The following is a 23,872-nucleotide window of genomic DNA, read 5'->3' on the forward strand; positions in this document are numbered from 1 at the left end:
CCCAACGCTTGAGGCCCTCTGCTGCCTTATAAAAGGTATGTGGGTGTTCTGCTTGAGATCCCCGGTACCTTTCCGACGTGAATGCAGCTCCAAGAGTTCCGGTCCAAAATATCAGTAAGCTACGGCCAGGATAGTCATTGTCCTGAAACAATCGGTGAACTGTTTTAGCTGTAAGTGCCTTTGTGAATGTCGCAACATCTCGCAGACTGAGTCCTCCACAACTTTTTGGGAGCTTCGGGAACTTTTGTTGAACATTTGGTGTCTTCCCGTCCCATAGGAAGGCTCGAACCAATGACGCAAGGCGGCTCGCAAAATGTTTGGGTATGAGTGCAATGTGCCCGATATAAAAAAGCATGTGCGTATGCTTTAGTTTTCACCACCGTCACTTTGGCGTCAAGTGACAAATTGAAGTCTGTAGCAGACGCGAAGACCAGCGTGTCTCGATGTACGGCGTCCTCACAATTTCTTTTGGCCACCTCCCCGTCTTGAAAGTATAGCCCGAGGACATTTACGGCATCCACCTATTGAATACCACTCGGCAAAGAGCCGTGGATGCTACCGAAACGAAGGGCTTTGCTTTTCTCCGCATTCAGGAAAGCACCGGATAAACTGGCATACTCTTCGAACCGCTCCAAGAAAGCGCGGTAACTGGCTTGCTTTCACACAAACACAGAGATGTCATCCGCATAAGCGGTGATGCTTACTCTAGACCTGTCATTGGAAAGCCCTGAATATTAGGGCACTTTGCCACTTTCCTAAAGAGAGGATCTATAAAAAGAACAAACAGCACCGGTGCGATTGGGCATCCCTGGCGAACACCTTTTGTTACTGGAAAGCTTGCTGTCTCCACGCCGTTGATGAGAAGTCAGCTGGTCATGTTGGTGTATAGAAGCTTTATACAGCGAACGTACTGCTAAGGCAAACCAAACATTTTAAGTACGCAGTATAGGCAGTCATGTTCGACCCTGCCAAAGGCCTCAGCTTGATCCAACGACACGAAAGCACCGGTAACGTTTTTGGCATAGTAGACTAAGTCTCTTATCAGAGTAAGTGTTTGAAAAATTGACTTACCTGGCACTGCACACGTTTGCGTGGGCGACACTATACCGGGTAGAAAAGGTTTTAGCCTCAAGCCAAAGATCGTAGCTACAAGTTTGTAGTCCGTGTTAAGGATAGTAATCGGCCTCCATGACCGTGGATCGTCAGGATCTATGCCCTCTTTTGGCAGCAAGACTACACGGCCCTCACTGAAAGACCTCAAAAATGAACCCGTTAACCATGTCAGTAAGTGCGTCACCATGACGTCGAAAAAAGTTATATAAAACCCCGTCAGTATTCCGTTTCGACCTAAAGCCGTGGTAGTGTTCATTTTCCTCAAGGCTTGCCAAACTTCATCTTTCGTCGCCTCAGCGCAGAGCATATCAGACGCCTCAGGACACAGCGGGGGCAAGCCTTCGCAAACTTTTGCGATTCTTTGATGCTGGTTGCTGTCTTTCGAGCGATGATCTGCAGAGCAGAGCCTTTCAAAATGCACCCTAAAGACCTCCTCGATTGATTTGATATCTGTGATTTGCTCCCGCACTCTGTCCGTGCTGCACCGATAATACTGGGCTGGTGTTTCCCTACCCCTACTCGCTGTGCGTATGTCAAGTTACCTAGTTCATCGGTAGGCAGGTGCCGTTCCTCTGCGCGTTTAAAAGCCCCGGACCTTGCCCTCAACAAGAGGTCGTATTTAGCCTTTTTGGCCCCAGTCTACTCTTGAATTGCGCCTGTCAGATTGCCTGCGCACTCAACGATTCGAATACGCCTCAATGTTTCATTCATTTGTGATATTAGACGTGCATGGCGCATTTTCCCGGCCTCCTTCACAATCACACGCCATCAGGCCTTCAAGATATCCCATGCTGTCGGCGTAATTTGCGGCGTGTCTTTCAAAGACGCATTGATATTCATGCGCATTTCAAATACCGAAACTTCATCATTTAAGATTGATGAATCCATTCCCCACAACTTGGACCGATGCCTTCCCAGCTGGGCCTTCAAGGTGAACATCACTGGCATGTGGTCGCTGAGCTTGCGTTGCCCAGGCGCTAAAGAAATGACATCGCATGTCTCTAAATTTTCAACGAGCTTGTTAAATACTCTGTCAATTCTGCTCTGAGACGTACCCTGAACGTGCGTGGCTCCAAAGGTGTTCTCGTGAAGCGTTGTCCATGCATCGACCAGCTTCAACTCTCTACATATTTTCTGCAACTCTTTCGAATGGTATGTGCTTTGTCCTTGACTAGGGCCTCGGACATCTCGAATTGAATCAAAAACACGATTGAAATCATCTAAGAACACGCACGGTGCTGAATTTAGCAGGAATGGCCTGGCACATCTAAAAAAGTCATTGGCATGAGACCTATTCACGGGCGCGTAAAAGTTGGTGAATCAGATTTTCTGGTCGTTTATTCACATGTCCACCGCAATAACACGGCCTTCTGAACCGAAGAGGCAATGCGCACCCCGCCTTAACCTCGGCTTGAGAAAGACGACACCAGTGCCACGCGACTGTCTGCGTTAAGGAGAAGAAGGCTAGTAGGAGTACAAAACTTTATTATATACATAATCCAGAGAGGCTTGAACTCCAGTGCCCCGAGAAGTATACGGGGTGGAGAGCAAAGTCTGTCCGGCATGGTGGTGCCCCTATTCCAGGGCCTCACTGGCGCGAGCCATTCGTTCAGCTCTGTGGATCAGTCGCCGCTCATTCACTAGGTATGAAGCCTTTGTGTTCTGTACATGCTGTAAATAAACTTTTTCTAAACAGGGCTGGGCTAGATAGCAGCGCCTCCCATTCCTCCCACGTGCCAGTGGTGTCGTGTTGTTCGTCGTGCTCTGCACACTCCCATGGAATGTGAAAGAGTGTTGGGTGGCTCCACACCACGTGCATATATCTCTGTACGCCGTGGGGTAGATCAGGTGACGAGTGTGCAGGTTTATGTAAGTGTTAGTATGTATTCTTTTTAGCACTGTTGCCTCTGCAGCGCTGAGATTGCTACGAGGACGTGGATACAGCTGCCTATTTTCTCTGTAGTACTTCAAAATCGTTGCGAAACAAGGGTCCAGGGGTGTAGGGTCATCACTTGCATTGGCTTGAGTGGCTCGGTGATTTGTGAAGCCTCGAGCTGCCTCGTCCACGCGCAGGTTCCCTGTCACGCCCTCGTGACCCGGTGCCCAAGTCACAGCCTGTACGTATTTCACTGTAGGGTCTCATTCTGTCCCAACCAACATACGGAGTGCCTGTGCTCCAATTTGGCCCTTTAGATAGTTTGTGCAAGCTTTCTGCGAATCTGTAATGGTTGTTAATGGAGCGTTTTGTGCCCATCCCTCTTTTATAGCGGGTGCTATGGCAACCTCTTCTCCTTGTGTTGTCAACGCCTGATCTATTGAAGCGCAGGCTGTAATTTTCCCTCTATGGTCGGTGGCTACACACACATATCTCTTTGCATTGGTCTGATAAGGCGCGGCGTCAGTGAATCTGGCCGTGTTCAAGAATCTTGTCTTTTTGTCTATGTAGTCAGCCCTTGCCTTTCTTCTTCCAGCATGCAGAGTAGGATTCATGTTGCTTGGTATTGGTGATATGGTGTACCATTCTCTAAGTTCGCTTGGTACTTCTTTAGTTTCTAAGTGTGTTTGTAATGAAGTATCGCGCCATAGTTTTTTAGGACTGCTCTGCCTATTGGGGTCTGGAGAAGGCGACTATCTTGCGCTTGTAACTGGGCCTCGGATAATTCTTCAATTGTGTTATAAAGACCAAGCGCCAGTAGCTTGTCGTTTGAAGTAATCCGCGGTAATCTCAGGGATGTCTTGTAGGCCATTCTAATTATTTGGTTTGCTTTTTTCTTCTCTTCCCTGTTCATAAATTGATACGAAAGCGAGTATGTAATGCGACTGATGAGGAGGCTTTTGACCAATTTTAGGGTATCTTGTTCTCTCATGCCTTTATGTTTCTTATTCGCGAGATCATGCGTGAGATCTACTGTACTGATCTTTTGAGTTTATTTGGTGTGTGCAGACATCTCTGATTAGCTTGAGGCCACATTCCTAGTATGTGTATGGTATCTTTCTCCGGAATGACATTTCCGTCGAGCTCGACTTCCAGCTTTAGATTCGGATCGATCCTCCGTGCTTTTCTCTTCGTGAAGTGAATGAGCTCTGACTTTTCGGCTGAGCACTGAAGACCCCGTATCCTTGCGTACTCTTCTATTGTGCTAGCTGCCTGTTGTAACCTATCTTCTTTCTGCGCTAGGCTGCCTGTGGTTGTCCATACCGTAATATCGTCTGCATATATCACATATTGTAGACCGGCAATATCTTTGAGTTTTCCTGCAAGGCCTGTCATGGTGACATTGAAAAGTGTCGGTGAAATGACCGCCCCTTGGGGTGTTCCTTTGTTTGGAGGTTTAATGATGTCGGATTCGTAATCTCCCAGCTTGATTGTTGCAGTCCTGTGACTAAGAAAACTTTTGACGTAGTCGAACATTCGTTCTCCACAGTTAGCTTCCTCCAGACCTTCTAGTATTGCTTTGTGACTGATGTTATCAAAAGCTCCCTTCATGTCATTTGCCATAACGACGTTTTCCCCGACCTTAGAGATGTTTACTAATACTTGTTCTTTTAAAAGTAGTAGAACATCTTGCGTAGAAAGGTGTGGGCGAAAGCGAAACATATTTTCGGGCATGAGGTTGTTCTTCTCGAGATGGTTGAGGAGCGTTGTGTTCACCAGTTTTTCAAAGATTTTTCCTTAGCAGGACGTGAGCGAGATAGGTCTCATGTTCTCAATGGCAAGTTTTTCTCCTGGTTTAGGCACCATGACCACAATCGCATGTTTCCATTCTGGTGGGACAGATCCAGCCAGCCAATGTTTGTTTATGTATTTAGTGGTAGCTTCAATGGCTTCATCATTTAGGTTTTTGATCATACCATTGGTGATTTTATCTGATCCCGTGGCTTTGTTGTTCTTGTAACTAGATATGGCTGCTCTTATCTCAGCGTGCGTAAATGGCTTGTCTAAATCAGGTTGCGGTGATCCTTTATACCTTCCTTGATCTGAAGGCGTCGCTCCGTCTTCCTCAAAGCATTTTTTATGCATGGCTTGAATAAGGTGCTCTTTTGTACCAGGGTATAAGTGAAGCAATCTTTCAAAGGCTTTACTGTTTTCATTTTTTGTCTTCGTGGGGTCTATCATGGCTTTCAGTATGTTCCATGTTTTGGCCGTACTCAGCGTTCCATTGAGTGAATCACAGAAGTTGGCCCAATTAGTTGCAGCTAGTTGATTGGCGTAATCCTCTGCGCACTGGGTGATATTTTTTATTCTTTCTTTCATTTCACGGTTACCTTTCTGTCTTTTCCATCTTTTGTTGAGGCTTCTTCTTTCTTCCCAAAGATGTGTTAGGTGTGAGCCGACCTCAGGGGCATTGCTTGATTGCGTTATTTCTTTACTGTACCTTTTTTTAGACGCCTTATTTTGTCACACCAATCACTCAAGTTTGTAATATCTGAGGCAGTCAACCTTTGTTCCAGTGATTTTCTGAACGCATGCCAATTAGTTATTTTAGCAACGCCAATCTTTTTACGTATCTGATCTGTGTGTATAGTGGTGCATAATAAGTAATGATCACTGCCTAGATTTTCTAGAGTGTTGTGCCATTCCACCTCTTGACAATTTTTGCACATAATTAGATCCGGTGTCGTGTCGCTGGAGTTACTGTTTCCTAGTGTTGTTGGCATTGCTGGATCCATCAGGAGTGTCATACCTGTAATTTCAATTTGCTGGGCTGTGTTTCTGCTTTTAGCATCATGAGTGAGGTATCCCCAGCTTGGGTCTTCTGCATTGAAGTCCCCCACCACTATGAGCGTGTTCTGCTTCGCTAGTTTTACTGAATCTTCAAATAGTTTGTCGAAAGTTGCCTTTCTTTGCCGAGGTGGGCTATAAATGTTCAGGATGAAAATTTTTTTCTTTTTCTTCTCTTTATATAGAATTTCCGTGATGATGTGTGAGATTTAGATTCCTTCTATTGGTTAATGCTGTATTGCGGTATGGATTTGGCGAATAATGTCGGCGCTCTCTATTTGTTGTTATTATTCACAGCTTCACCATGAGTGTCATAGCTCTGCATGCTTAGCCTTATTCCAACCTCTTGGAGAGGTATCTAAGCAGGTGGCCTCGGCTGCATGGCCACCAGCTGTGAAAGCTGTTCTTTTTTTCGTCGGGATCTCCGGCAGTTCCACTGCCTTATGTCACACTCTTCCGAGAAGAAGGCTTCAACCGAAAATCTAGTACGGAAGGTCATGATGTCGTGCCACGTTCGAATGTTGGTTTCTTGCAGAAAAAGCACGTCGACCCCGAGTGAGCGCACAAGGTTCATTATCTCCTGTTCTTTTACAAGATCTTTGAAACCACGAATATTGAAAGTCATGAAAGATAGCCTATTCATTTAAAATAAATTTAAGGGGAAACGAAACAATGTTTTTTTCTCTTTTTTATAAGCTATGCGTAAGGGGACGGCACGGCTTCTCCTGAGTCAAGCGGCAGTGGATGAAGTCAGCGTGATGATACTCGAAGGACTGGTGCTGAGATTTACTCACGCGCACACATAGACCTGACCCAGTAAGCAACACCAATAATAACAGAAATAGTACACGCAGCATGCAACGTAACTCACATGATGCAATTACTATAACAGGACATTGCCACCACAGCATAGAGCTCACAAATTGGCACATGAGGGTTCCATCGTGAATGACAGTAACATATGGAATACTAAACAGTTTGCATGCATCAGAGACAACAAATGCATAGCGATTGTACGGCTGGGAAGCAAGCATTGCAACGGTAAAGACAACAGGAAGCGGAAATAATGGATGTGGGCAGCACAAATTTAAAAAAAAACATTGAGTCCTCACCCGCATCAGGTGATGGATCTCGGTTCGGCGAAGCCACTCGGGGCTTTTTGGATGTTTTGGAGGTGGTGACATCACTTCCACGGCTTAAACTACCAGGCTTGGTGTGGCGCTGAGAGTTTGTGGCTCTAGACAATTTGTCGGGAGAACACGTATTTTCAGGAGACAAAGATACCGATCGGGAGGCTTGCGAAAATCTGTCACTCCTTAATTTTCGTGATGGTGACCGGCTCCTACGATGTCTGGATCTCTTGTCGGATGCTTCTTCTTGGGCCTGTACAGTGTGTGTGTGAGGCGGGTCAAGTTTCCTTGAAGAAATGGTCTTTACTTCTTTCGTGGGCGTCGTCTTCACGCTACTTTCCAGGCCAACAGGTGGCCGTTCATGGAGCTCGTCACTTGCACTTGTTGCCTCAGAAGGTCGGAGCGATTTTCTCGGTTGGCCAGCGCTCCGAGATGCTTGGAACGCTTCCACCAGCGGCGATTCGTTCGAGCATTGTTCGTTTTCTGTGGCCTTGAGTTCCTCTGATGAAGACGTAGCAGATGCACTCGGCGTCTCCGCAGCATTGCTGGGATCCTGTGAAGACGTTGTTTTAGATGACAATGCTGCAGTGTCCCCAGTCAGCGCAGAAACGTCGTTGTCACTCGTTGTACATGGCGACGCGGCATCAACGCCGCTGGCGTCTTCTGTCTTGGCGTCTTAAAATTCTGTGTCGGTTGCGCTGTCTTCATCCCAATAATCTAGAATCTTCTGTGGCCGTGGCTTGGTTTTGCGTTGCAAAACCTCCACGCGTCTGGAGGGTCCAATTTGGGTTGTTCTCTTCGAAGCACTTCCTCAAAGTCCTGGGAATTCTTTCAGTGACTGTGAGGTGCTCTGCGCTGCGTCTGCGTATGACTTGGGGCGGAAGTAATTTTTCGTCGCGTAGTCCCCATTACAGCGCTTACACTTGGACACACAATCCTCAGATGTATGGCCGAAGGTGCCACATCGTTGACAGAAGGGTGTTGTGCAAGTAGCCGCAACATGACCTTCTCTGCTGCAGCATGCGCCTACTCTGCGCATACCACGATACTCGAGCATCACGCGGTGACCTTGAATTGATAGGAAGTTAGGGGCTTGGCCATCTCGATTCGGACGATGCGGGTACCAGTGTACGTGGATTGATGCCTTTGCAAGGTAACAAATGTGATACCCTTCACTTTTCCGTATGGCAGAAGAGCTGAAATAACTGCGTCATCCGACACGTATGGCGGCAGGCGGAACACACTGACTTCTACGCTTGGCACCCCGACTGCCTCATTTTGTACCTTGTGACCTTATAACTTCAATCCTTGGTTTACCATAACTTGGTTGCTTGTGAAGACGACCAAGCCAAAACTAGGAACTTCGAAGCTCCGAGGTGTTGCAGGAACAGCACCCCCTTCACTCCCCATGACGTCTTCGAGGCCATCGATGATCTCGTCGACGGACGCCGTCCCCTCCAGGACGCTGAAGTTGAAGCAGTGCTCCTTGAGGGGGAGTGCCGCAGGCCTTGACGTCATCCTCGCTGGTCCCGGCAGGAGCCGACGACGATGAGATCAGGCCTCAAAAAAACTGGCTGGCAAATTCGCGAGTGGACACCCGGCAGCAACGCTGCCGGAACGCTGACCGCGTTGAAGACTGGAACGCCGAAGCTCTTTATAGCGGCACCCGTTCGTCCCTCTTGGCCGTAGTAGTAGTGTGTAATCAGTATTACATTTTGACCTCCAAGGTGGTGCCGGTGAGAGATTTCTTCTGTGCGTTGTTGAACAATAAAAGATAGGGCTCGATGTACATGCCAATGGCTGCTAAGGGGGAATGAAAGACAGGAGAATTCGGCTTTTAGTTAACGTCCACGCTGCGAATTTTTTATTGTTCAAAAACGCTCAGAAGACAAGAAAGGGTTGTATACGTTCTACTCATTGGGAGTAACCTTCCAAGTTTTATACCCCTGTCACACGGGCACTTAAAAGCCATTTAAGTAAGCAGACTTTTTCTGAAAAGGAGTTCCTGGCAGCAGACACACGGCACACAGCGAACTCCTTTTCAGAAGCGGTCTTTTTCGTAAACGGAGTTCGTCAATCTCTTTTACGGCTCCGAATGAGTAGCCTCAAAACCAGCGGGCGCCAGCAATTTTCGAGTGGTGGGAAAAAAAGAGCGAATGCTTATTTTTCTGTCACCAAAACCCATTGTAAAAACAAATTTCATATCCTTCAGAAGGTGTAATGAACTCTTTAATGGTTATTTCCTTTTCTACTCCCGTAAGCAGCTACAACGCGTCGGCAATATCACGTGGTGACGCTCGGTCTTGCACCGCGCCATTTTGCACAAGTGAGGAAAGCGTGGCAGTCGTGTGTTTGCCCGTCATTGAAGTGGTCAAGCTTGTATAGGGCAATGCCGACTCGCTTCTATAGGGCAATGCCGACTCGCATGGTTTCACGCATGCTGGTGCACTGTCTTTCGAGCTCACTGCGCAAGCTCTCCACAATGAAACGAAAGGTGGACGGGTACACTCGAAAAGATTGCTTGAAGTTCTGCTCACCCAGGTGAGGTACAGTTCCCGCGAACCACCTCTCGTTTCGTCTGGAGGCCCAGATCGATCGATCGCAGGCCTTCTCCGACAGCTCCAGTGCGCACAGCAAGGAATTGCTGAACAGCAGTTGCTGCTTGATCCTCTCCTTGGTGGCTTTTGGAGCGTCTGCCTCGCTTTCCAGAGCGAGAAGGCAGGCCGTGGGGCTTGCGATCCTCGCTTTTTCTTCCGTACGGTCGTCCATAACGTGTCGAGAGCAGTCGAGAGCAGCGAAAAACAAATACGATAAATAAAAGCCCAGTGGTGCCAGACGGACTTGTGCACGTCGCTAGTTATGGGAATGATTCCTTAACTAGTGCAACAAACTTTCACATTGGTGTTTCTTCATCTCTTATTCTTAAATTTATTTGAAGAAACGAGCAGTGCAACAAGTCTTCAATTTGTACATCGGGATACATCGTCTAATTTTCATTGCTTCTCTTTTAACGGCTAGCGCAACGCTTTCTCTAGCGTCTTCGAACGAAAACACTAAAAGGAGATCATTGCTGCCGTGTGTCTGCACCGTTAGAAAGGTTAGCGAGCTTTGGGCCGCAGAGCCATAATTGCAGTGAATTGTATATGCCACGAACTCCTGGTGGTTAAAGGTGGGAAGTAGACACGAATCGCAAGCCGTTAGAAAGTGTGCGTGTGCTATCTCACGTTTAGTCCATGGAATGTCCGCTGGATGGCGGTACTTCTATATGAGGAATATATGATGAAAAGATGCGAGATGGTGGTACTTGGAGTGTTGAATAGGTGGATGAACGGACACACAGACAGATGCAAGGACGGACGCACGGATGGCTGCACGGACGGATGGACGCATGGACGAACGCAGGAGCGGATGTGTGGAAGAAAGTAGGGATGGACACCAGATGAACGTGCGGACGCACGAACAGACGCATGCACGGACGGGCGGATGTACGCATGGGTGGCCACACAGACGCACGCATGGATGGACAGAAGCAAGAACGAATGGACGGAGGGATGCTTCACCCCAGTATCCATCATTCACTCCGTGGGTATGCTGCCGTTTTTTTTTCTAGTTGTAAGCAAGGAGGAGACGGCTGATTATATAAGCGCCCAGGAAGCGTTCTTTGAAAACTTGCCAAAAAGGGCACTGACATTTCGGCGTGTCACTGTGTTCAGCGAGCGTTCCATTTTCTTAGTATTCCTGGCGGTCGGTACCAACAATGCTGAGGTGGCCTAAACAGCTTCGTTGCGCCCTCTGGTCCACTATCGGGTGCCTATAGGCTAACAAAACATGAGCTCCGATGCGAGGCCAAGTGACGCGACCGGCGTATGTTGGCCCACCCAAATTTGGCACTGTTTCAAGGCGTCGGGTGCTTCTGACTTCCGGTCAAATCCTGCGGTTTTTACGGAGTAGAAGTAGTCGGTCTGTGGAGTGGATCTCGCGACGGAGCTGCTACAGATCTACCAATGAAACATACAGGGAGCACTCTCAATCCACCAGTGGAATAAACTTGCTCCACATGGAGCACAAGAAAGCATTACTGGAAGTGCTCAGAATCTGCCAATGAAGGACACCATAAATCTTTACTATTGTTACATAAAATTGCTTACTATACAAGATTTGCGAAGTCTCTTTGATGGAAGTACCAAAAAAGCAACTCGAGACGCTTCTTTATGGCCCGAAGTGTCGCCTGGAGTTGTTTCGTGGAAGTTCACCCCACATGCGCGGATTCTCGAAGGGACTGGTTGTGACGCGTTCTAGGAGGAGGGCCAAATCCTTGTGTGTTCTGAAGTGCCATCGGTACTTGCGTGTTGTCCGAACAACCACTTCGTTTCCAGAGCAGCGTGTACTCGCGGCACAAGGGGCTGCCATTTTGTCGTTTCTTCTCGTCTTACGTGATCCTTCGCGCGCTTTGATATGTGAGGTTTAACGTCCCAAAACCACGATATGATTATGAGAGACGCCGTAGTGGAGGGCTCCGGAAATTTCGACAACCTGGAGCCACCAACGTGCAGCCAAATCCGACCACAGGGGCCTACAGCATTTCCGCCCCCATAGTCAATGCAGCTGCCACTGCCGGTACTCGATCCCGCGACCCGTGGGCCAGCAGCCGAGCACCCTAGCCACTAGACCACCGTGGAGGGGGCGATCCTTCAAGCGCTACGACGGTCCGCTCACACGCTCAGCACCTTACCATCTAGCGCATGCTCAGTGGGGCAACCACCGACTGGCTGTGTGGAACGGGAGGCAAAATACGGCCGGCTAAAGGTGCCTAATAATGCAGGCAAGGAATAGCAGAGCACTGAGCCCGCTGATTTTCTAAAAGGTTGCGCGTTTGATCTCATTGGCGCACACGTTTTATAGGGTCTGATTGGAGTGCTTTTTACACAAAAGTGTCTCATGCCAAGGTTCACAAACACATTGTTGATGTACTTCCGTCCCGGATATGACGTTTAAAAAACTCCGTGTGTGTACATGAAGGTGCCACATTCCTATGAAGGTGGATCTTCATGAAGGTGCATCATGATGAGTGGGCGAAGCTAGGTTCTAAGGTTTACAGTATGTAGGTTTATGTCATCTACTAGCAGGCCTATGGGAAGCCAGCGCTGCTCAGGGGGCGTCCCTACCCTTTCTCCGTGCGCACGTAAAATTTACACGATGTGCCGTCCTGGCGAGCTGGCTAAGAAACAGTCACACAGAGGCGCCGCGAGGTGAACTGCGGATACGTTCGTACACGTAGCGATCGCTGAAATGCATTCTGAACGCTGTTGGGCACTACAGCTGCCTAATCCCGATGTGTGTGGTGTTTTAGGATACTTGGAGTGCGCAATACCAGTGAAGAATCGGACTCTTCGCTGAAAACTGCGACGCAGCAGAAGTTGGTTTCAGCGATGTGGTGCGCATGGTCTAATATACTTGTCGGAAGGACAGATGCTGTCCAATGTGAAGAACGTCTAAAACGTGGAATAGTGTGCTACCTTTTGACGTAGTGCCAAGCATTGTAGGGCGTAAATTTACGAGTGTTTGTTCAGATAGCTCTTCCAAAGCTCAGCTCTCTGAAACGATCGTTTTGCTGGAAGGTGTCTTCCATTGTTTGCAAGTGTGCCGCCCACTTTTCTCTTTACCTGAACAGATTCAGAACTGTGTAGAATTTTTCTCCACGCCGCATACGAGCATTCATATTTCCAGCACTTTCACCAGCGTGAACATGAGCAGCCTTGAACCACATCAAATCTTCAGCGATCTGTCACGAGGGATGAAGGAATAAACTCCGGAGTTGCTTAGAGCATTATACAACCTAATTCGTTTCTCAGAACGCGTAAGCTCCGACGAGAGTTGCCAGCGCATGCAACACGAATTTATGTACGCTCTACTGTGCAACATCAATGTCTGTCGGTTGCGTGTTTCGGGCATTCTGATGCTAGTCACTGGAATTTCACTACTGCCATCACCTTCTTCGCGTTCATTAACGTTTCTGGTTTTTCATCACAACGCGACAGAAACTACCAGCCTTCTGTATGGGCGCAATCACAAACGTGAGACATCTCGCGCGCAGAGCAAATTACTGGGCGAGACCAACCTTACCGAAACCTCAAGGGAAGTGAAGGAAATGTATACTTTCCGCCAGTCGATAAACAAGCGCTAGTGTTTAAGGCGGAACTTTACCAGCTTATATGTATCGTTGCCAAAGTACTCGTTTGTCGCATTCAGGGTCACTGCACGAACATTGCTGAGCTTGTCGCTTCCTCGCAATGCGAAGTCACCCTCTCGAAATACGCTGCCTACACGTATTGCTTGGTAGTTCATGTCTTGGGTCAATCAGCGCCCTTTTATGAGACTCGATGGTCATGCCCAAACGCCGTACGGTATAATGCTTGAATATTAGTTCCCGAAAAGCGACGCTGCTCTCAGTGCACACTTCACAACTAGTGAAAATGAGAATGCCGTTTGTCACAGGCAGGCAGCTTCACCGAAATGACGTTCCAGTGGCTGGCGTAGAAGAGCACTTTAACCTTTCAGTATTTCTGGACTATTCTGGTCTATGATTAGACTACTTCAATGAACGCTTCAAAAAGCATCAGCACGCCTTGAAGATGCTTTCTTCGCTTCTGCCACTGAAAATTGCCATATCAGCCACTCTTACCACTGCCGAGATGTTTACTAACGTGTATACTCGAATATCATCTCAACTCCAGCATTGCAAGTGGAGTTAGCAGTATAGGCTGCTAAATGGAAGCGAGGAACGCTGAGCATGTCTGCGATGCAAGCGGTTGCCAATGGTCGAGAGGTATTCTTCCAAAACATTGATTGATTGATATGTGGGGTTTAACGTCCCAAAACCACTATATGATTATGAGAGACGCCGTAGTGGAGGGCTCCGGAAACTTAGACCACCTGGGGTTCTTTAACGTGCACCCAAATCTGAGCACACGGGCCTACACCATTTCCGCCTCCATCGGAAATGCAGCCGCCGCAGCCGGGATTAACACCCGCGCCCTGCGGGTCAGCAGCCGAGTACATTAGCCACTAGACCACCACGGCGGGGCATTTTTCTTCGAAAACGTGCACCACCTTCTAAATATTCCGGCATCTCTGCGGTGAGCACAGCTGAAGCAGAGCGCTTTTACAGCGGAAGATGTTATTAGATCACTTTTCAGGTCACGTGCAGTTGCATGTTGTCCGCCACTGCCACCACCGTTGCCGATTTCCGTAACGACATCGCGCGTAGAAAAAAAAAACTTTCACCAATGACAGAGTGGGGTATGAACCCGGGTCCACTGGGTGCCAGTTTAATATTCTACCACTGAGTTACGCCGGTACTTGAAACTAGTTGTCAAACTTGCCTTAGGCAGGCATGACTTAACACCAATGGCACAGGCGGGCTCGAACCTGCGTCCGCTAGGGGCCAGCCCAATATTATACCACTGAGGTACACCGGTGCTAAAGGGTGCTTGTGACTTCTTGTGAAACTTTCCTTAGGCAGGCTTGATGTCGGGAAAGAAATCGCGTTAATACGACTTAAAAAGCGTTTAAAAGCAGCGAAAAAACAAGCAGTAATCGCAGAATGCGATTAGCATAACAAGTGGACCATCCAATGCTTCAACTCATTAGAAAAGGTTGTTCTTGTTTCCTAAATAACTGTGGTGCATACCTACTACAGCCATAGTTTATCATCGTCGACAGCCACTGTATGAACATTTGGCACAAAATTTCTTGCAAGTGTTCAGCGGACACCACGCTTATCAGAAGAAGGAAGAAAAAAGGGCATAGCGAATGTCGGCCTACTACCCAAAAGTTTATTATTATAGCCCTTGTGGATTCCAAGCAAATGTGCTTCCAGTAGTTACCCAATGAGTGTTTTGAAAAGGCTCTGAAAGGCCGCACTTCTAACTTTTGCTGTGACTCTGCTTTGCACACCACGAAGGCCTGACGTATTTTCATCGCTGAGACATTACCGTTGTACATGAGAGCTACACCAACACGTGAAAGATCGTTTGGATCGCTCTCTGAACATCCACCGTGAAATACAAGTCCGTCCGGAAGATATTCTTACTGTTATTTAACGGGAACGTAGTCGGCTTCAGCTGAATGTGTGTGTAACATCAACCAGAGGCGCCAGCTCAATCAAGGATGAAGGTAACTGAAGTACGTTATTCTTAGATTGAGATGTTCTGAACAACCGCAAAAACATAGCTGTCAATGATGAATTGATGGGGTTTAACATCTGATGGGTGACTTCAATGCCAAAGTAGGGAAGAAGCAGGCCGGAGACCAGGCAGTAGAAGATTATGGCATTGGTACTAGAAATTTCAGAGGGTAGCTGTTGGTGGAATTCGCTGAACGCAATATTTTACGGATCTTGAATACATCCTACCGAAAACGAGGGAATCGTAACTGAATATGGAGGAGCCCTAATGACGAAAGTAAGAAGGAAAAAGACCTTATACTGAGCGCACACCCAGGCATCGTGCAGGATGTGGAAATGCTTGGCAAGGTACAATTCAGAGACCAAAGAATATTTCTGTCTCGAATCCGGCTAGACTAGAAGAAGGAATGACAAAAACTGATACGCAAGAAGCCAATAAATGAGCTAGCACTGAGAGCGAAAGTACAGAAATTCAGAGTCTCGCTTCAGAACAGGAACTCGACTCTTATCGAGCAACCAGCCTTAGCGTTGACACAAAGAATGATAATCTGACGAGTATCATTACGGAGTGTGCAGTGAAAGTTGCGAGTACGGTACTTAGACATGACACTGGCAAGGTGTCCCCGGAGAAAAAAAAGCTCTTAAAGAGCGTCAAAGCTTGAAAGCCTCAAATGCAACAGACAAAATAGAATAGGCAGAACTTTCGAATTTAACTAATAAGCGTAAGGTATCTCATGTAAGAAGGTAAACATGGAGAAAATTGAACACGCTTTGAAGAACAGACGAAGCGTCAAAGCAGTGAAGATGAAGCTTGGGATAGGGTAAAACCAGATGTGTGCTCGAAGGAACAAACAAGGTATTGTAACTACCAGTATGGACAGGATAGTTAAAATGGTGGAGGAGTTTTAGAGATCTGTACAGCAGCCGGGAAAACCATGACCTCAATATAAGAACTAGCAGTAACCCAGATGCATCCCAACAGTAACGATAGAAGAAGTCAGAAAAGCCTAGGGGGGATGGAATGAGGCAAAACGGCTGGAGAGGATCAGTTAGCATCAGATCTGCTAAAAGACAGAGGACAGATTGTGTTAAAAAAACTAGCCACCCTGTTTACAAAGTGTCTCCTGGCGGGAAAAGTACCAGAATCTTGGAATAATGCTAACATCACCTCACTACATAAGAAAAAATATGACAAGGACTTCAAGAATTACAGGCCGATCAGCTCGCTCTCTGTTGTAGACAAGCTATTTACAAAGGTATTTGCTAACAGAATTAAGACAACATTATAATTCAATGAACCAAAGGCACAAGCAGGATTTCGGACAGGTTACTCAACAATCGACCACATTCATGTTATCAATCAGGTAATAGAGAAATTTTCAGACAACAGCAAACCAATATACATAGCTTCCACAGACTACAAGAAGGCGTTTAATTCAGTAGAAATATTTGGCACAAAATTTCTACTGGCAGTCATGCAGACTGTTAAATCAGGGCGTTGACTAAGCATATATACAACCTGGAAGACATATACAGGGGATCAAATGCCACCTTAGTGCTCCATAAAGACAGCGAAAAAATACCAATCAAGGGGGGTGTAGGGTTGAAGGATACAATCTTCCACCTGCTAATTACCGCGTGCTTACAGGAGGCTTTCAGAGGCTTAAAATAGGAACAGTTAGGGATAAGAGTTAATGGAGAGTATCTCAGTAACCTATGCTTTGCCAGTGACATCGCATTGCTAAGTAACTCAGGGGACGAAGTGCAACTCATGGTCACGGAGTTAGACAAGGAGAGCAGAAAGGTAGGTCTTAAATATAATCTGCAGAAAACAGAAGTAATGTACAAACCTCGGAAGAGAGCAGTGCTTCAAGATAGGTAATTATGCACTCGAAGTTGTAAAAGACTACGTCTACATACGACAGGTAATAACCACGGAGCCAAATCACAAGATCGAAGTAACTAGAAGAATAAGAATGGGTTGGAGCATAATTGGCAAGCACTGTCCAATCATGACTGGTAGATTGCCACTATCCCTCATGAGGAAGGCATATAACAGCTGCATCTTGCCGCTACCTAGCAATAGAACAGAAACATGGAGACTTACAAAGAGGGTTCTGTTTAGATTAAGGACGACACAGCGAGCGATGTAAAAAAATTATAGGTGTAACCTTAATAGACAAGAAGAAGGCAGAGTGGATCAGGGAACGAACCAGAGTTAAGGATATCACAGTTGCAAACACGAAGAGACAATGGACATGGGCCGGGCATGTAGCGCGTTGGCATAATAACCGCTGGTCATTAAAACTAACTGTCTGGATTCCCAGAAGAGGCAATTGCATAAGGGGGAGACAGTAAGTTAGGTGGTGTTACGAATGCGAGACGCCAACCCGGTCCCGAAGGCGCCACTGCTCCGAACTCCGCCGCCAAAGTCACCAGCCATTTGGTAGCGTGTATTACTCAGCTCACGACTGCTTCTGCGCAGAGCTAATAGACGAGCGGACGAGACGACGGTTAGTGAAGACAAGGTTTATGTACAGCATAGAAATAGAGGCGTTACAAAATGGACCCTGGGGCCGACAGCTTAGGGACTCGAAGAGCCGAGATGTGTTCTTTCCCAGCTGCCAACCACTGTTACGAAGTGCACCACCGACAAGGTTTCAAAGGGTGCCACGAAACTCGCCGCTGCCAAGGACACCGGCCGCGCCGACAACGAGAGGGGCTGGAAGCAACTGAGAGGCTTCTCTCACACATAGGTCTACTGCTGGCAACGCGCCGCAGGGATTTTTTTATAGGCACCGGGTGGACCTTTTGAGTCACCAACTTCCAACCAAAAGTGCCGCTGGCTGTGATGTCAGAATCCTCCAATGGGGCCCGCCACTGGGCCGCGTCTTGCTCATTGATTCTGGAGCCGCTGCTCGTGGTTGCACCCAAGGACGAGTGACGTTGCCACGCATTGCGTAAGACTTGCCAGACTGGATGGCGCGGATTGCTTTAAGCGGGCTCGTCGGCTGAGGGAGCTTGCTGTGCGTTGCATGACAGACCGGCGCCGCCGCTTGATGACATCGTTGAGTTGATCGCGTCAGGCAGGTTCCATCAGTGGCCTTGACACAGATTGCCTTTGCAGAGACATTTACGTTTGGTGTGGACTCCCAGGCGTAATAGACCCCCACCGCCAGACAATGCGCCGGAAAGACGAGCTGCTTCCACGTGGCTCGGATGTCGGGCACGCTCGTTCGCAAGGTCCCTCCAGGTTTGCCTGGAGGCAAACCTGCAGACAAACTTGAAAGGATCTGGCGGAGGCCAATGGGAGAATGTAGCTCTAGGCTCTGTTTCGTAAACACATCTATTTCTTGAGGACATATCGCAGCTCCACTGGCTTGTCGCTACAAATTGTCGACCAGCTTCACTCGTCTGTTCTGGCGATTTTCGGTTTCAGCACTTATCGATGGTTCTGCAACTTGTGAAGAGCAGTTCGACAACACATAACACACGAAACAAGCAAGTGCCCTCGGTCACCCGACAGAACAATACAGAAAGTATAATACAACATATACCTAGCTACGTCTCTATCGCAATTCTGTTTCCTCTACATCAAGAGGGAAATGTGGGACACAAGGCTATTAAAACGAAAACTCAATCTTTTACTCGTACAACAACTTAATGAAATAGAATACAACATAAAGTTGGCCCCTTGAGATCACTCTGGATGAGAGCGCTCAGCTAAGGCCGTGATGAGGACGAAGTTTTGCCCCGAATTGCCAGTGAGAAACCGAAAGGTGGAGAAGGTACTAACTAAAACGCATGGCTCAATGCGTCTGCATTAGTGTTTAGCTTTCCTTTTTTGTAGTGAACATCAAAGTTGTGCTGTTGGAATATCATGCTCCACCTCAGGGACCGGCCACTTTTAGGCGACTTGTTTTTTAGCCAGGTAAGAGGACAGTGGTCCGTTTCGACCACAAACCTCGAACCGGGGACATAACAGGCTTGCTTTTGAACGGCCCACACGAGGGAAGCGCATTCCTTTTCGGAGGTACTGTATGCCTCTTCCCTGCCACTGGGTTTTCGGCTTATATACAAAACCGGCCTTTCGTTACCAGCACTGTCTTCTTGGCACAAAATATCTCCCAAGCCGCGATCACTTGCGTCGCATTGAATCACAAATCTCTTAGAGAAATTGGGTGCCATGAGAACGGGCGTTTTGTTTAGGGCCTCTTTCAGCTGGCTAAACGCTTTCTCTTTTTTTGAGTCCCATGCTACTTTAACCGGCTCAGACTTTCGAAGTGCGTAAATTAGAGGGCAGTCAATAATAGCGCAGTTTTGCACGTAATGCTGATAGTATCCAGCTAGACCCAAGAATGCCCTTATCTCAGATTTTGTGGTTGGTCAGGGATAGTTCACGACGGCGGCTACCTTATTTTATGAAGGTCTACGCCGGCCACGCACCACAACGTGCCCCACTGAGACACCTCGCCGCACCTTAATAGGTGACATTTAGTAGGTTTCATGGCAAGACCAGCTCCTTTCAATCTGTTGAGCACGACGCGTAAATGTTCGACATGTTATTCCCAGTTCTCTGAAAAGATGGTGACATCATCAAGATACGGCAGAGCGAACTCAGACAGGCCTCTAAGAACGTGGTCCATTAAGCCTGAAAAACAAAATAGCGCATTTTTCAATTCAAAGCTCAGCTTAAGTGGACGATACTTTCCAAATGGAGAAACGAATGCGCATAGCGGCGAGCACGCTCCATAAGGGCGACTTGCCAATACCCTCGCACGAGGTCTAACGTGGAAATATAGTTAAACTGTGACACAGTTTCTACCCTCTCCTGTAGTTTTCGTATTCGGTAAGTTTGGTCTCGAGTTATAGCGTTAAGACGCCGATAATCAATGCATGGCCTCGAATGTCTTCCCGGCACTTGAAACAAGTTTAGAGGATATGTATAGTCACTCTCGTCGGGTACAATGACTCCCAACTCCAGCATTTTATCGATCTCCTCTTTCATCATCTGCTTTGACACAGGGGAACAACGATACGGCTTGCTACGGATTGGCTCCTCACAAGTTAGCTCGATATCGTATTCAATCACCGTCGTGTTTCCGGAATGGTCCGAAAACACGTCTTCAAACTCTGAAACAATCCTTGTCAGGTCCTCCTTCTGGACTTTGCTAAACCTAGGCCCTAGGTTCAACTGCTCCAAGATTATCTCCGATCCCCTTTCGATTACATCACAATAACTCAAAATTTCTGCTCCCTCTTTCTTTGAAGCATTCAAAAGCAGATTCACGACCGCTTGACGTTGAACGTACGGTTTCTTCAAGTTACTGTGGTAAACTTTGTTCGGCCATCTTCCTAATTTCCCTTCATACTTGGTATCAAAAAGTTTCCATATTACTTTGGCAAGCCCTTCCCAATGAACCTCAAGCTTGTTCTTTTTGGACGGCCACAGCAGCATTACCTCACTACCTACTTCAAAGGCGCGCTTCTTCGCCGATTTATCGTAGTACTCCTTCGACAACACTTGTGCAGCCTTCATGTGGCTTTCCACAAGATCTTTCGTTTTCCCAAGCCTCTGAGGGAGGTTTAGAACATACGCAACTAAATTACGGTCCTCATCGAATCCCTCCCAGGACTCACGCAGCATCCGCAATGGTGTTCTCAAACTCCTGCCGTACACGATCTCTGCAGGGCTAAAACCAGTGCTCCCATGAGAAGCTGATCTCAAAGCGAACATAGCGGGAGGAATACACGATTCCCAGTCGCATTTGTGCACGTAGCAAAGAGCTCTCAGTATCCGTTTCAGAACGGAATGCATACGCTCTAACGGATAATATTGCGGGTGATGGATCGAGCTGTGCACTACTTTTATTTCGCCTTTATCCATAAAGGTAGAGGTAAGGCAGCTGGTGAAGACACTACCGTTGTCGCATTAGATTTCATAAGGAAATCCGACGCGTGCAAATTTAGATGAGGGAAATTGAGCTCCTTACGACATGAGGGAAATTGAGCTCCTTAATTAGGTGGCATCGCTTCCGGAAATATTGTGGCTACACAAAGGGCCGTCAGGATGTAATGACAACCTTGCCTTGACTCTGGCAATGGCCCCACAATATCAATTAATAGGCACCGAAAAGGTTCTGTGATAATGGGCATAAGCTTCATGGGTGCCTTCCACTTGTCCGTGGATTTGCCCGCTCTCTGACAAGTGTCGCATGAGCGTACAAAGACTACGGTTTCCTTCCAGCATTTCGGCCAATAAAACTCAAGGGAAACTCTAACCTTGGTCTTTTTTATGCCAATATGCCCTTCCGACGCGTTTTCATGCGCCAGTTACCATAGTTGACGACGATACTTTTGTGGCCTATGAACTGCTCATATTTTCTAATTTGGCACACTTGTGTAGCTTCGGTACAGGAGCCCTGCCTTCTCAACAAAGGAAACATTCGTTTTTTTTCTCAAGTTTACGCTATCCATTGGCGCTTTAACCGAGAGGTCATCACCCTGCTTTCGAATGAGCGTTACTCGATCAACCCTCGACAGCTCACTCCAACTTTCCGCTACATGCGAGAGTTGTCACCCCTCTCGCTCTGACTCAATGGCGCAATGTAATCTCCTCCACCGACATAGACCGCGCCGGTTGCCTCGGCGACGGGCCGTTCGAGTGACTGCTCAAATGGCTCACAGGGACAATTTCCTGTCTAAGGTTCCGTTGACTCGCCGCCAAGGTCACACAGATCAGCAGCCTTTGCACTTGGTGCTTCACCACATTGAACAAGATCAAGTTCCTGCAAAAGTTTCCGCACTTGCGATTGCGTGAGGGCTATGTACGCTCAATTGGAGAAGAACGATTTACCCTGCTCTTTGATAAGCTGCTCTGAGTTATTAGAAAGAAGATAAAGAAAACCATCGGAAAGCGTGGCAGGCACAGCCGCTTCGGTGCGAAGCGCACCGAACGGGCCTTTCATGACAACCATAACGATTGTTAAGCAAGTACTCTGCACCTCGGCGAGTTCTCTTATCCACGTGCATCCTCCTGTAAAGTCATCCGAAGACACCAACGAAGGATGGACAATGTCCACGGTTACCGCTGAGTCTCGAAGTGTTCGACACGTTTTCCCAATCACACTAACTTCTTTGAGATACGGCTCTTACAACCGCATGTTCTTTTCCGATTCTCGGATAGTTGCGAAAGCAAACTTTTGCTTACAGTTTATTACGATGTGCCCTTCCTTTTAGCAGTCGTAGCAGATTAGCGGCTTCCGTGATTCAAACGCCCATGTGGTATCAGTGCGTTGTTAAAGAACCTCAATCGATTTTTCCGCTTCCGTTTGCCTTTCCCCTACAGTGTCCTTCGTAAGAGACGGGTCGTTCCTGAAATTACGGTGTGGAGTGGGTTTCCACTGACCAGTTTTCTTTGAAAAGCCCTCTTTTCCTTCATCCTTTTCAACGCTCACTGCCCTACTATGCAACTTTCGGCGAGTGTAATACTGCTCAGTTAACTCTGCTGCCTTGTTTAGCTGTACTTCGCCAAGTTTGTCCTGCAGCCAAAGCTTGACATCCTCCTCGATGCAGCGGTAGAATTGTTCCAATGCAGTGGATTCTGCCACTTTATTGCCATCGTCATAAACAACTTCGCCCTAGAGCAATTCAATTAAAACGGCTTCAAGACGAAACGCGTAGTCAACGTGTGACTTATTCCCCTTTTTAGCATACCATAACCTTTGCCTTAAAGCCTCGGGTGACAACTTATAACGTCTCAAGAGCACTTCCTTAACCTCGTCATAGCTCTCAAACGCTTCGCTCGACAAGCATTTTATCACGTCGGACACTTCAGCTGGAAGAAGAGCTAACAGGTTCTGCGCCCAAAGAGACTGCTCCAAAGCTTTTCGCTCACAGACGTGTTCAAACTTGACGAGATACTCTGCCATGTCCTCGCCTACTACGAACGGTGGCAGTCGGTCCCGAATTCCATAACCGCTGACCTCAACTGTAGCAAAAGCTACGCTAGGCGCCTGCGAACGCTGTAGGATCGCCAATTCTATTCGTTTCAACTCGAAGCGCTCCTGTCTCTCGGCATCCTCACGATCGCGACGTTCACGCCTTTCAGCATCTTCACGTTCGCAAACTTCACGCCTTTCAGCTTCTTCGTGTTCACGAACTTCTCGCCTGTCAGCCTCCTCGCGACATGTTTTGATATCCGCCCAGGCCTCATCGACTTTGTCAGCCGACACTCCTTCATCCTTCATGATCTCACGGATCGCTTGCTTTTGTTTCGCACGGCCTAAAGTGATGCCGAGTTGCTCACTAATTCATCAAATAAAACAGTACATGTGACTAGGCCTGCCAAAGCTAACTGGTGGCTTAATTGGCAGAGCCTGGCAGACAGCAAAACACACCGAAGGAATTACAAGATGGTATTTCATGGCCTAACAGTGTTGATAGGACAAAAACAACGTGCATATAAGATTAGAAACAACAGGGCATATAAGCAATTCTTCCAAGCATTATACAATAGTTACAGCAATTGAAAGTGAAAAGGTGTAAAGGAAAAACGAAAGAATTAGAGCAAATGCTTCTTAAGAAAAGTAACATACTGGATAATCGTGCGAATGAGTGTATGTAAAATAACACATGACATGCAATACAATTGTAGATAGATACGCGGTAGCAGTTCTCCATCATTCTCCATCGTTCACCTAGCATCTTGCTGTTTGCCCC

Source organism: Rhipicephalus microplus, chromosome 7 (assembly GCF_043290135.1).
Source record: "Rhipicephalus microplus isolate Deutch F79 chromosome 7, USDA_Rmic, whole genome shotgun sequence".
NCBI lineage: Eukaryota > Metazoa > Arthropoda > Arachnida > Ixodida > Ixodidae > Rhipicephalus > Rhipicephalus microplus.